Source organism: Panulirus ornatus, chromosome 20 (assembly GCF_036320965.1).
Source record: "Panulirus ornatus isolate Po-2019 chromosome 20, ASM3632096v1, whole genome shotgun sequence".
Taxonomy (NCBI): domain Eukaryota; kingdom Metazoa; phylum Arthropoda; class Malacostraca; order Decapoda; family Palinuridae; genus Panulirus; species Panulirus ornatus.
The window spans coordinates 69,029,470-69,042,845 of NC_092243.1; positions in this window are offsets into that span (position 1 = coordinate 69,029,470).

A 13,376-nucleotide genomic window follows, 5' to 3' on the forward strand; every position below is an offset into this window, starting at 1 on the left:
CAGGGAGAGGATTTTCTCACCTCGCAAGGTGTTGGATCCTCCTTATCGCTCCATCTGATGTGGAGGGCGAGTGAGCTGGCGTCGCGGGGTTCCACAAGGCGGGCGGCGTGTGCGCGCACCCACCGCCGTCTCTGTTTATCTGATGAGCGCGAGACTCATTATTAAGGCGAGGGTTCGAAGCACCGAGTCTGCGGGTGGGTGCCGGATGGATGGTGTTGGTTGTGTTTCGGTTGAAGGGTTCGTTCAAGGGATTGGTGGTGGTTCGAGGCTTCACAAGACCAGTGGTGGTTCGAGGGGTTCATGGGGTGGGTGGTGGTTCGAGGCTTCACAAGACCAGTGGTGGTTCGAGGGGTTCATGGGGTGGGTGGTGGTTCGAGGCTTCACAAGACCAGTGGTGGTTCGAGGGGTTCATGGGGTGGGTGGTGGTTCGAGGCTTCACAAGACCAGTGGTGGTTCGAGGGGTTCATGGGGTGGGTGGTGGTTCGAGGCTTCACAAGACCAGTGGTGGTTCGAGGGGTTCATGGGGTGGGTGGTGGTTCGAGGCTTCACAAGACCAGTGGTGGTTCGAGGGGTTCATGGGGTGGGTGGTGGTTCGAGGCTTCACAAGACCAGTGGTGGTTCGAGGGGTTCATGGGGTGGGTGGTGGTTCGAGGCTTCACAAGACCAGTGGTGGTTCGAGGGGTTCATGGGGTGGGTGGTGGTTCGAGGCTTCACAAGACCAGTGGTGGTTCGAGGGGTTCATGGGGTGGGTGGTGGTTCGAGGCTTCACAAGACCAGTGGTGGTTCGAGGGGTTCATGGGGTGGGTGGTGGTTCGAGGCTTCACAAGACCAGTGGTGGTTCGAGGGGTTCATGGGGTGGGTGGTGGTTCGAGGCTTCACAAGACCAGTGGTGGTTCGAGGGGTTCATGGGGTGGGTGGTGGTTCGAGGCTTCACAAGACCAGTGGTGGTTCGAGGGGTTCATGGGGTGGGTGGTGGTTCGAGGCTTCACAAGACCAGTGGTGGTTCGAGGGGTTCATGGGGTGGGTGGTGGTTCGAGGCTTCACAAGACCAGTGGTGGTTCGAGGGGTTCATGGGGTGGGTGGTGGTTCGAGGCTTCACAAGACCAGTGGTGGTTCGAGGGGTTCATGGGGTGGGTGGTGGTTCGAGGCTTCACAAGACCAGTGGTGGTTCGAGGGGTTCATGGGGTGGGTGGTGGTTCGAGGCTTCACAAGACCAGTGGTGGTTCGAGGGGTTCATGGGGTGGGTGGTGGTTCGAGGCTTCACAAGACCAGTGGTGGTTCGAGGGGTTCATGGGGTGGGTGGTGGTTCGAGGCTTCACAAGACCAGTGGTGGTTCGAGGGGTTCATGGGGTGGGTGGTGGTTCGAGGCTTCACAAGACCAGTGGTGGTTCGAGGGGTTCATGGGGTGGGTGGTGGTTCGAGGCTTCACAAGACCAGTGGTGGTTCGAGGGGTTCATGGGGTGGGTGGTGGTTCGAGGCTTCACAAGACCAGTGGTGGTTCGAGGGGTTCATGGGGTGGGTGGTGGTTCGAGGCTTCACAAGACCAGTGGTGGTTCGAGGGGTTCATGGGGTGGGTGGTGGTTCGAGGCTTCACAAGACCAGTGGTGGTTCGAGGGGTTCATGGGGTGGGTGGTGGTTCGAGGCTTCACAAGACCAGTGGTGGTTCGAGGGGTTCATGGGGTGGGTGGTGGTTCGAGGCTTCACAAGACCAGTGGTGGTTCGAGGGGTTCATGGGGTGGGTGGTGGTTCGAGGCTTCACAAGACCAGTGGTGGTTCGAGGGGTTCATGGGGTGGGTGGTGGTTCGAGGCTTCACAAGACCAGTGGTGGTTCGAGGGGTTCATGGGGTGGGTGGTGGTTCGAGGCTTCACAAGACCAGTGGTGGTTCGAGGGGTTCATGGGGTGGGTGGTGGTTCGAGGCTTCACAAGACCAGTGGTGGTTCGAGGGGTTCATGGGGTGGGTGGTGGTTCGAGGCTTCACAAGACCAGTGGTGGTTCGAGGGGTTCATGGGGTGGGTGGTGGTTCGAGGCTTCACAAGACCAGTGGTGGTTCGAGGGGTTCATGGGGTGGGTGGTGGTTCGAGGCTTCACAAGACCAGTGGTGGTTCGAGGGGTTCATGGGGTGGGTGGTGGTTCGAGGCTTCACAAGACCAGTGGTGGTTCGAGGGGTTCATGGGGTGGGTGGTGGTTCGAGGCTTCACAAGACCAGTGGTGGTTCGAGGGGTTCATGGGGTGGGTGGTGGTTCGAGGCTTCACAAGACCAGTGGTGGTTCGAGGGGTTCATGGGGTGGGTGGTGGTTCGAGGCTTCACAAGACCAGTGGTGGTTCGAGGGGTTCATGGGGTGGGTGGTGGTTCGAGGCTTCACAAGACCAGTGGTGGTTCGAGGGGTTCATGGGGTGGGTGGTGGTTCGAGGCTTCACAAGACCAGTGGTGGTTCGAGGGGTTCATGGGGTGGGTGGTGGTTCGAGGCTTCACAAGACCAGTGGTGGTTCGAGGGGTTCATGGGGTGGGTGGTGGTTCGAGGCTTCACAAGACCAGTGGTGGTTCGAGGGGTTCATGGGGTGGGTGGTGGTTCGAGGCTTCACAAGACCAGTGGTGGTTCGAGGGGTTCATGGGGTGGGTGGTGGTTCGAGGCTTCACAAGACCAGTGGTGGTTCGAGGGGTTCATGGGGTGGGTGGTGGTTCGAGGCTTCACAAGACCAGTGGTGGTTCGAGGGGTTCATGGGGTGGGTGGTGGTTCGAGGCTTCACAAGACCAGTGGTGGTTCGAGGGGTTCATGGGGTGGGTGGTGGTTCGAGGCTTCACAAGACCAGTGGTGGTTCGAGGGGTTCATGGGGTGGGTGGTGGTTCGAGGCTTCACAAGACCAGTGGTGGTTCGAGGGGTTCATGGGGTGGGTGGTGGTTCGAGGCTTCACAAGACCAGTGGTGGTTCGAGGGGTTCATGGGGTGGGTGGTGGTTCGAGGCTTCACAAGACCAGTGGTGGTTCGAGGGGTTCATGGGGTGGGTGGTGGTTCGAGGCTTCACAAGACCAGTGGTGGTTCGAGGGGTTCATGGGGTGGGTGGTGGTTCGAGGCTTCACAAGACCAGTGGTGGTTCGAGGGGTTCATGGGGTGGGTGGTGGTTCGAGGCTTCACAAGACCAGTGGTGGTTCGAGGGGTTCATGGGGTGGGTGGTGGTTCGAGGCTTCACAAGACCAGTGGTGGTTCGAGGGGTTCATGGGGTGGGTGGTGGTTCGAGGCTTCACAAGACCAGTGGTGGTTCGAGGGGTTCATGGGGTGGGTGGTGGTTCGAGGCTTCACAAGACCAGTGGTGGTTCGAGGGGTTCATGGGGTGGGTGGTGGTTCGAGGCTTCACAAGACCAGTGGTGGTTCGAGGGGTTCATGGGGTGGGTGGTGGTTCGAGGCTTCACAAGACCAGTGGTGGTTCGAGGGGTTCATGGGGTGGGTGGTGGTTCGAGGCTTCACAAGACCAGTGGTGGTTCGAGGGGTTCATGGGGTGGGTGGTGGTTCGAGGCTTCACAAGACCAGTGGTGGTTCGAGGGGTTCATGGGGTGGGTGGTGGTTCGAGGCTTCACAAGACCAGTGGTGGTTCGAGGGGTTCATGGGGTGGGTGGTGGTTCGAGGCTTCACAAGACCAGTGGTGGTTCGAGGGGTTCATGGGGTGGGTGGTGGTTCGAGGCTTCACAAGACCAGTGGTGGTTCGAGGGGTTCATGGGGTGGGTGGTGGTTCGAGGCTTCACAAGACCAGTGGTGGTTCGAGGGGTTCATGGGGTGGGTGGTGGTTCGAGGCTTCACAAGACCAGTGGTGGTTCGAGGGGTTCATGGGGTGGGTGGTGGTTCGAGGCTTCACAAGACCAGTGGTGGTTCGAGGGGTTCATGGGGTGGGTGGTGGTTCGAGGCTTCACAAGACCAGTGGTGGTTCGAGGGGTTCATGGGGTGGGTGGTGGTTCGAGGCTTCACAAGACCAGTGGTGGTTCGAGGGGTTCATGGGGTGGGTGGTGGTTCGAGGCTTCACAAGACCAGTGGTGGTTCGAGGGGTTCATGGGGTGGGTGGTGGTTCGAGGCTTCACAAGACCAGTGGTGGTTCGAGGGGTTCATGGGGTGGGTGGTGGTTCGAGGCTTCACAAGACCAGTGGTGGTTCGAGGGGTTCATGGGGTGGGTGGTGGTTCGAGGCTTCACAAGACCAGTGGTGGTTCGAGGGGTTCATGGGGTGGGTGGTGGTTCGAGGCTTCACAAGACCAGTGGTGGTTCGAGGGGTTCATGGGGTGGGTGGTGGTTCGAGGCTTCACAAGACCAGTGGTGGTTCGAGGGGTTCATGGGGTGGGTGGTGGTTCGAGGCTTCACAAGACCAGTGGTGGTTCGAGGGGTTCATGGGGTGGGTGGTGGTTCGAGGCTTCACAAGACCAGTGGTGGTTCGAGGGGTTCATGGGGTGGGTGGTGGTTCGAGGCTTCACAAGACCAGTGGTGGTTCGAGGGGTTCATGGGGTGGGTGGTGGTTCGAGGCTTCACAAGACCAGTGGTGGTTCGAGGGGTTCATGGGGTGGGTGGTGGTTCGAGGCTTCACAAGACCAGTGGTGGTTCGAGGGGTTCATGGGGTGGGTGGTGGTTCGAGGCTTCACAAGACCAGTGGTGGTTCGAGGGGTTCATGGGGTGGGTGGTGGTTCGAGGCTTCACAAGACCAGTGGTGGTTCGAGGGGTTCATGGGGTGGGTGGTGGTTCGAGGCTTCACAAGACCAGTGGTGGTTCGAGGGGTTCATGGGGTGGGTGGTGGTTCGAGGCTTCACAAGACCAGTGGTGGTTCGAGGGGTTCATGGGGTGGGTGGTGGTTCGAGGCTTCACAAGACCAGTGGTGGTTCGAGGGGTTCATGGGGTGGGTGGTGGTTCGAGGCTTCACAAGACCAGTGGTGGTTCGAGGGGTTCATGGGGTGGGTGGTGGTTCGAGGCTTCACAAGACCAGTGGTGGTTCGAGGGGTTCATGGGGTGGGTGGTGGTTCGAGGCTTCACAAGACCAGTGGTGGTTCGAGGGGTTCATGGGGTGGGTGGTGGTTCGAGGCTTCACAAGACCAGTGGTGGTTCGAGAGTTCAAGAGATGCTGGTGGTTTTAGGGTTCAGTGGATTGTGGTGGTTCGAGGCTTCACAAGACCAGTGGTGGTTCGAGGGGTTCATGGGGTGGGTGGTGGTTCGAGGCTTCACAAGACCAGTGGTGGTTCGAGGGGTTCATGGGGTGGGTGGTGGTTCGAGGCTTCACAAGACCAGTGGTGGTTCGAGGGGTTCATGGGGTGGGTGGTGGTTCGAGGCTTCACAAGACCAGTGGTGGTTCGAGGGGTTCATGGGGTGGGTGGTGGTTCGAGGCTTCACAAGACCAGTGGTGGTTCGAGGGGTTCATGGGGTGGGTGGTGGTTCGAGGCTTCACAAGACCAGTGGTGGTTCGAGGGGTTCATGGGGTGGGTGGTGGTTCGAGGCTTCACAAGACCAGTGGTGGTTCGAGGGGTTCATGGGGTGGGTGGTGGTTCGAGGCTTCACAAGACCAGTGGTGGTTCGAGGGGTTCATGGGGTGGGTGGTGGTTCGAGGCTTCACAAGACCAGTGGTGGTTCGAGGGGTTCATGGGGTGGGTGGTGGTTCGAGGCTTCACAAGACCAGTGGTGGTTCGAGAGTTCAAGAGATGCTGGTGGTTTTAGGGTTCAGTGGATTGTGGTGGTTCGAGGCTTCACAAGACCAGTGGTGGTTCGAGGGGTTCATGGGGTGGGTGGTGGTTCGAGGCTTCACAAGACCAGTGGTGGTTCGAGGGGTTCATGGGGTGGGTGGTGGTTCGAGGCTTCACAAGACCAGTGGTGGTTCGAGGGGTTCATGGGGTGGGTGGTGGTTCGAGGCTTCACAAGACCAGTGGTGGTTCGAGAGTTCAAGAGATGCTGGTGGTTTTAGGGTTCAGTGGATTGTGGTGGTTCGAGGCTTCACAAGACCAGTGGTGGTTCGAGGGGTTCATGGGGTGGGTGGTGGTTCGAGGCTTCACAAGACCAGTGGTGGTTCGAGGGGTTCATGGGGTGGGTGGTGGTTCGAGGCTTCACAAGACCAGTGGTGGTTCGAGGGGTTCATGGGGTGGGTGGTGGTTCGAGGCTTCACAAGACCAGTGGTGGTTCGAGGGGTTCATGGGGTGGGTGGTGGTTCGAGGCTTCACAAGACCAGTGGTGGTTCGAGGGGTTCATGGGGTGGGTGGTGGTTCGAGGCTTCACAAGACCAGTGGTGGTTCGAGGGGTTCATGGGGTGGGTGGTGGTTCGAGGCTTCACAAGACCAGTGGTGGTTCGAGGGGTTCATGGGGTGGGTGGTGGTTCGAGGCTTCACAAGACCAGTGGTGGTTCGAGGGGTTCATGGGGTGGGTGGTGGTTCGAGGCTTCACAAGACCAGTGGTGGTTCGAGGGGTTCATGGGGTGGGTGGTGGTTCGAGGCTTCACAAGACCAGTGGTGGTTCGAGGGGTTCATGGGGTGGGTGGTGGTTCGAGGCTTCACAAGACCAGTGGTGGTTCGAGGGGTTCATGGGGTGGGTGGTGGTTCGAGGCTTCACAAGACCAGTGGTGGTTCGAGGGGTTCATGGGGTGGGTGGTGGTTCGAGGCTTCACAAGACCAGTGGTGGTTCGAGGGGTTCATGGGGTGGGTGGTGGTTCGAGGCTTCACAAGACCAGTGGTGGTTCGAGGGGTTCATGGGGTGGGTGGTGGTTCGAGGCTTCACAAGACCAGTGGTGGTTCGAGGGGTTCATGGGGTGGGTGGTGGTTCGAGGCTTCACAAGACCAGTGGTGGTTCGAGGGGTTCATGGGGTGGGTGGTGGTTCGAGGCTTCACAAGACCAGTGGTGGTTCGAGGGGTTCATGGGGTGGGTGGTGGTTCGAGGCTTCACAAGACCAGTGGTGGTTCGAGGGGTTCATGGGGTGGGTGGTGGTTCGAGGCTTCACAAGACCAGTGGTGGTTCGAGGGGTTCATGGGGTGGGTGGTGGTTCGAGGCTTCACAAGACCAGTGGTGGTTCGAGGGGTTCATGGGGTGGGTGGTGGTTCGAGGCTTCACAAGACCAGTGGTGGTTCGAGGGGTTCATGGGGTGGGTGGTGGTTCGAGGCTTCACAAGACCAGTGGTGGTTCGAGGGGTTCATGGGGTGGGTGGTGGTTCGAGGCTTCACAAGACCAGTGGTGGTTCGAGGGGTTCATGGGGTGGGTGGTGGTTCGAGGCTTCACAAGACCAGTGGTGGTTCGAGGGGTTCATGGGGTGGGTGGTGGTTCGAGGCTTCACAAGACCAGTGGTGGTTCGAGGGGTTCATGGGGTGGGTGGTGGTTCGAGGCTTCACAAGACCAGTGGTGGTTCGAGGGGTTCATGGGGTGGGTGGTGGTTCGAGGCTTCACAAGACCAGTGGTGGTTCGAGGGGTTCATGGGGTGGGTGGTGGTTCGAGGCTTCACAAGACCAGTGGTGGTTCGAGGGGTTCATGGGGTGGGTGGTGGTTCGAGGCTTCACAAGACCAGTGGTGGTTCGAGGGGTTCATGGGGTGGGTGGTGGTTCGAGGCTTCACAAGACCAGTGGTGGTTCGAGGGGTTCATGGGGTGGGTGGTGGTTCGAGGCTTCACAAGACCAGTGGTGGTTCGAGGGGTTCATGGGGTGGGTGGTGGTTCGAGGCTTCACAAGACCAGTGGTGGTTCGAGGGGTTCATGGGGTGGGTGGTGGTTCGAGGCTTCACAAGACCAGTGGTGGTTCGAGGGGTTCATGGGGTGGGTGGTGGTTCGAGGCTTCACAAGACCAGTGGTGGTTCGAGGGGTTCATGGGGTGGGTGGTGGTTCGAGGCTTCACAAGACCAGTGGTGGTTCGAGGGGTTCATGGGGTGGGTGGTGGTTCGAGGCTTCACAAGACCAGTGGTGGTTCGAGGGGTTCATGGGGTGGGTGGTGGTTCGAGGCTTCACAAGACCAGTGGTGGTTCGAGGGGTTCATGGGGTGGGTGGTGGTTCGAGGCTTCACAAGACCAGTGGTGGTTCGAGGGGTTCATGGGGTGGGTGGTGGTTCGAGGCTTCACAAGACCAGTGGTGGTTCGAGGGGTTCATGGGGTGGGTGGTGGTTCGAGGCTTCACAAGACCAGTGGTGGTTCGAGGGGTTCATGGGGTGGGTGGTGGTTCGAGGCTTCACAAGACCAGTGGTGGTTCGAGGGGTTCATGGGGTGGGTGGTGGTTCGAGGCTTCACAAGACCAGTGGTGGTTCGAGGGGTTCATGGGGTGGGTGGTGGTTCGAGGCTTCACAAGACCAGTGGTGGTTCGAGGGGTTCATGGGGTGGGTGGTGGTTCGAGGCTTCACAAGACCAGTGGTGGTTCGAGGGGTTCATGGGGTGGGTGGTGGTTCGAGGCTTCACAAGACCAGTGGTGGTTCGAGGGGTTCATGGGGTGGGTGGTGGTTCGAGGCTTCACAAGACCAGTGGTGGTTCGAGGGGTTCATGGGGTGGGTGGTGGTTCGAGGCTTCACAAGACCAGTGGTGGTTCGAGGGGTTCATGGGGTGGGTGGTGGTTCGAGGCTTCACAAGACCAGTGGTGGTTCGAGGGGTTCATGGGGTGGGTGGTGGTTCGAGGCTTCACAAGACCAGTGGTGGTTCGAGGGGTTCATGGGGTGGGTGGTGGTTCGAGGCTTCACAAGACCAGTGGTGGTTCGAGGGGTTCATGGGGTGGGTGGTGGTTCGAGGCTTCACAAGACCAGTGGTGGTTCGAGGGGTTCATGGGGTGGGTGGTGGTTCGAGGCTTCACAAGACCAGTGGTGGTTCGAGGGGTTCATGGGGTGGGTGGTGGTTCGAGGCTTCACAAGACCAGTGGTGGTTCGAGGGGTTCATGGGGTGGGTGGTGGTTCGAGGCTTCACAAGACCAGTGGTGGTTCGAGGGGTTCATGGGGTGGGTGGTGGTTCGAGGCTTCACAAGACCAGTGGTGGTTCGAGGGGTTCATGGGGTGGGTGGTGGTTCGAGGCTTCACAAGACCAGTGGTGGTTCGAGGGGTTCATGGGGTGGGTGGTGGTTCGAGGCTTCACAAGACCAGATTGGATGAGAGAGAGAGGAGAGGAGAGAGAGAGAGAGAGAGTGGGGATGAGAGATAGGAGAGAGAGACATCTGGGAGTTGACAGTCGTCCCTAAGCTGTCTCTCACACAATCCCACATAAGGAGTATAGTGGACTCAGAATATCTGGCGAATATTAGAATATCGATTAGATGAATGATGCAATATTCAAACAAGGCTTGTAGGCTTGAACTACAAGCACCTCAAGTTTGGTCACCGTTAACTTAAGCGAAATGAATTTATAATAGAGAAGTGTGTAGTGGAGTGGTTTCACTACCTTGTCCACCTCGGAGGAGAGAAGAGCAAGGGGTGACCTGATCACAAGCCACGAAGACAAGGAGAATATACTCGCTGGTCCTAATATGTAATGGATTAAAGGACATATTACGAGAGGTATGAGGAAGAAGTGATGATGAATTGATGGTGGATGGAAAGAATAAACTTAGGGATGGAACTTATGATTGTTAACATTATACAGTAGTTTGAAATGTTGTATTATAGTAGACACAAGATATATGGGGTCCCCCACGAGTGTAAAACTCCCTCCCCGGACGATACAAATAGATACAGTGATTACAAATACAGTCGGTAATTACACACATATACGCATATACTGTAACTATTCATCACGTAATGTTCAATTGAGATCGAAATGTAAAAGCCATCCCATTGGCTCTGTAAACATCCCTGTATATAGGCCACCCTGGCTATGTCAATGTACGTACCTCACTCTAAGCTCTTGGATGATTAGTTAACTAATAACTATCATGACCTCCCAGTTCTGTAATATCTGTAATAACTGAAATGTGTATTTTCAGCCAAATGGCTGCCTATAACCAATTAACAGCCATTTATTCATTAAAGAAGTTTTTCAAATTACGTTACGCAACTCCAAGTTGTGAAACTCATCTCTCTTCTTTTCAATAATTAGATTATATAATTCCCATTAAGGGAATTATATTTTTAAGGAGGGATAATTTTTCCCGCCGCCACCCGAACCATGGCTGGGGTATGGGTGAAATGTTTCCATAAAGTTCATGAAATACAACGCAAACAAAAGAAAGTCGAGAGAGAGAGAGAGGGGGTTTTTCGGTCAGGAGGATCAGATTCTACTGCGTCACGCCCTTCTGTGGCTCGCCCAGCTGCATACCCGCCAACGCTTACCCTTTACCCCTACCCCTTAACCCTTACCCTAACCCCTTACCTTCCATAATTCACTATCCTCAAAATCCTGCGACTCCTACAAACTTCACTCTGTTTTTTTTGAAAGAGGATTTAATCCTAAGGCTTCCGTACACTTCATTCGTGTTTTGTTTCCGTTTTCTATACTCATGATTCCGAGGTTCAACTTTCATATTGGCTTGACTTATATACTTTTTAGTTGTACAGAGGCGGGACATCTGCTGGCTGTGTGGGTTAGGTCGATGTCTTCATCCTGCAGGATAACGCTTTGCTGAGAGAGAGAGAGAGAGAGAGAGAGAGAGAGAGAGAGAGAGAGAGAGAGAGAGAGAGAGAATGAGAGAGAGAGAGAATGAGAGAGAGAGAGAGACTTGAAATGTGAGACTGGCAACACACAAAAGTCGTGGTATATTTCGGGTGACGTAACTTACCATAACTCTCTCTCTCTCTCTCTCTCTCTCTCTCTCTCTCTCTCTCTCTCTCTCTCTCTCTCTCTCTCTCTCTCTCTCTCTCTCTCTCTCTCGTGTGTGTGTGTGTGTGTGTGTGTTGTGTGTGTGTGTGAACTGTAGACCTGCTGCCGTTACTAGGATTCGAACCCATGCGGGTTTGATCCCATACGACCCGTACGTGCGTGCGTGTGTGTGTGTGTGTGTGTGTGTGTGTGTGTGTGTGTGTCACAAGCAGTAATGATGCACATATATTCAGCTGTACGACCCTGTGCATAGGGATCCTGTAGTTTCACGGGTGCGCTACGTTCAGTAGCAGGGAAATGATGGGTCCCTTTGAAGTGGGAAGTTTTATACTCTTTGCCCTCCACTCACGAAGATATAGCCTCGCTAAAAGTAACTTCACCGCCTAATTAAAGAGTCAAGTCATGAAGTTTGTTGGGAATTACATTAGAAAATAATCCTAAGGAAAAGTAATTCATTACCAGTTACATTAAGAATAATTCTAGTCTCCGAGAAAATAGCATTTAACATTATTCATTGTAATCCAAACTTTTGTTTTAGTTATCTTCGCCAAATATCCTCACACACGAACCGAATTACATCACAAAATAGAATGCAAAAAGGAAGCTGTAAGCTGGGAAAAAAAAAAGCTTAAAAAGGGAAATTCTAAACGTAAAGATAAGCTTGAAATCTCTTAATCGAAAACATTTGTGGGGTGGAAAAAGCGGGAAAATAATAAAGGTGAGAGGTTCTCAAGGCCTGTGTGTGTGTGTGTGTGTGTGTGTGTGTGTGTGTGTGTGTGTGAAACGCGACCGATTTCCCAGAACCGAAACTGTTACGTTTTCTGTGGCTGCCAGGCCACCATTGTGGGGGTCGGTTAGTCTCTGATGTATGGGAGGTTTGGAGAGGTGGGCCACGGACGGACGGACGGACGGACGTGGAATCTATCAAGTTCTTTTTTTTTTTTTTTTGTTATGAATTGATTTCAAACCTTTTATATAGAAAGGGTAAGATGATATGATGTCAAAAATGAGGCTAATCGATCAGATTTTTGTTCAGTTCTCTCTGGGCCTGAAACGGTTACGAGAATGGAGAGAGAGAGAGAGAGAGAGAGAGAGAGAGAGAGAGAGAGAGAGAGAGAGAGAGAGAGAGAGTTATGTGTTTTCGTCCACTTGAACGGAAAAACATTGGCGATTTTCTCTCGACTTTATTTTCTATATATTCGTCACGAATTATGAAATTGATGTTTCCTGTACTGAATCATTACTGAAAGTCCTCATATATATATATATATATATATATATATATATATATATATATATATATATATATATATATATATATATATATATCTTTCTTTCTTTCATACTATTCGCCATTTCCCGCGTTAGCGAGGTAGCGTTAAGAACAGAGGACTGGGCCTTTGAGGGAATATCCTCACCTGGCCCCTTCTCTGTTCCTTCTTTTGGAAAATTAAAAAAAAACGAGAGGGGAGGATTTCCAGCCCCCCGCTCCCTTATATATATATATATATATATATATATATATATATATATATATATATATATATATATATATATATATATATAAAATTTCCACATAATTCACATACTCCCGCCACGCAACACAACAAAGTGAGTTCCCACACAACTATTTTTTCAACCTTTTTTTTTTTTTCGTAAATTACAGGTTGTGGGTAGGTGGGAAGGTAGGCTGGGGGAATGTGGCGTGCGAACCCTCTTCTCATGGGTAGCCATAGGTAAGCAGACGTGTGTAGGGTAGGGTAAGGTAGCCTGGCTTACCTTAGACCTAAGCTTTACCTAACTTGAAATACAAAGGTAAAATGTAACATTATCTTGACCAGTATATTACATTAAGGTCACTTGTGCTTACCTTTTACCTTAAGGTAAGATGTTACCTTAAATCACATCTTACATATATATGTGAGGAAGTACCAGGAGAGACTGAGTACAGAATGGAAAAAGGTGAGAACAAAGGAAGTAAGGGGAGTGGGGGAGGAATGGGATGTATTTAGGGAATCAGTGATGGCTTGCGCAAAAGATGCTTGTGGCATGAGAAGAGTGGGAGGTGGGTTGATTAGAAAGGGTAGTGAGTGGTGGGATGAAGAAGTAAGATTATTAGTCAAAGAGAAGAGAGAGGCATTTGGACGATTTTTGCAGGGAAATAATGCAATTGACTGGGATATGTATAAAAGAAAGAGGCAGGAGGTCAAGAGAAAGGTGCAAGAGGTGAAAAAGAGAGCAAATGAGAGTTGGGGTGAGAGAGTATCATTAAATTTTAGGGAGAATAAAAAGATGTTTTGGAAGGAGGTAAATAAAGTGCGTAAGACAAGGGAGCAAATGGGAACTTCAGTGAAGAGGACAAATGGGGAGGTGATAACAAGTAGAGGTGATGTGAGAAGGAGATGGAGTGAGTATTTTGAAGGTTTGTTGAATGTGTTTGATGATAGAGTGGCAGATATAGAGTGTTTTGGTCGAGGAGGTGTGCAAAGTGAGAGGGTTAGGGAAAATGATTTGGTAAACAGAGAAGAGGTATTAAAAGCTTTGTGGAAGATGAAAGCCGGCAAGGCAGCGGGTTTGGATGGTATTGCAGTGGAATTTATATATAAAAAAAGGGGGGGGTGACTGTATTGTTGACTGGTTGGTAAGGTTATTTAATGTATGTG